The sequence below is a fragment of the Schistocerca gregaria genome, chromosome 4 (assembly GCF_023897955.1).
Source record: "Schistocerca gregaria isolate iqSchGreg1 chromosome 4, iqSchGreg1.2, whole genome shotgun sequence".
NCBI lineage: Eukaryota > Metazoa > Arthropoda > Insecta > Orthoptera > Acrididae > Schistocerca > Schistocerca gregaria.
In genome coordinates, this window is record NC_064923.1 from 360378317 (window position 1) to 360379193 (window position 877).

The following is an 877-nucleotide window of genomic DNA, read 5'->3' on the forward strand; positions in this document are numbered from 1 at the left end:
GAAATTAGCTGTAATGCTTCCTACATTTTGCTGCTGTTCACTGTCATTCACAGCTACAGCCGACTGTCCTCACTGGTCGGTATAAGGCTGCTTTACATCTGTCAGTCTGTCACATTCAAGATTTTGAAATTTTTGCTTCGGGCCATAGTCTAGTTTCTTTGAATACTTCTGAGCTGACAGTTTTGATGCTATGATTATTGATAGTATTGCCAACGGCCTTGCCGCAGTGGTAAAGCCGGTTCCCGTCAGATCACCAAAGTTAAGCGCTGTCGGGCTGGGCTAGCACTTGGATGGGTGACCATCCGGTGTGCCGAGCGCTGTTGGCAATCGGGGTGCACTCAGCCGTTTTGAGGCAAACTGAGGAGCTACTTGATTGAGAAGTAGCGGCTCTGGTCTCGGAGACTGGCATACAACCGGGAGAGCGGTGTGCTGACCACATGCCCCTCCATATGGGCATCCAGTGACGCCTGTGAGGGAGGATGACACGGCGGCCAGTCGGTACCTTTGGGCCTTCATGGCCTGTGCGGGAGGAGTTACTGACTGTATTCATGGCCTCCTTCGCGTATTATTTCTTTTAATATTGCATTGACATCATCTTGCCTCAACGACCGTAGATGACCCGCTGGCTCATTGTTACTCTACGGGAGTCCCCTCGTTGGACTTCCACCCCCTCCGAGCATACGTTTCGCTGCTGAGGAGACGAGACAAATACTAGTAAGTTTCAATGCTGTGTACATGTACTTCCTGCGACTGGAAGCGAGCTTGCTGTCAGATCATGCTCTGGAATGACGTAGACTGCAAGACCTCTCGAAGTAATGTAATGGTCTTTAAGAGGACGCCTTTTTTGCGTTGTGTTGGTGAAGTAAGGATTTCAGAT

General features: G+C 49.9%; 1 pseudogene; it reads left to right on the plus strand.

Moving 5' to 3' along the window:
- The first annotated feature begins 208 nt into the window (after window positions 1-208).
- On the plus strand, window positions 209-326 carry LOC126268534 (5S ribosomal RNA; annotated as a pseudogene).
- Window positions 327-877: the final 551 nt, after the last annotated feature.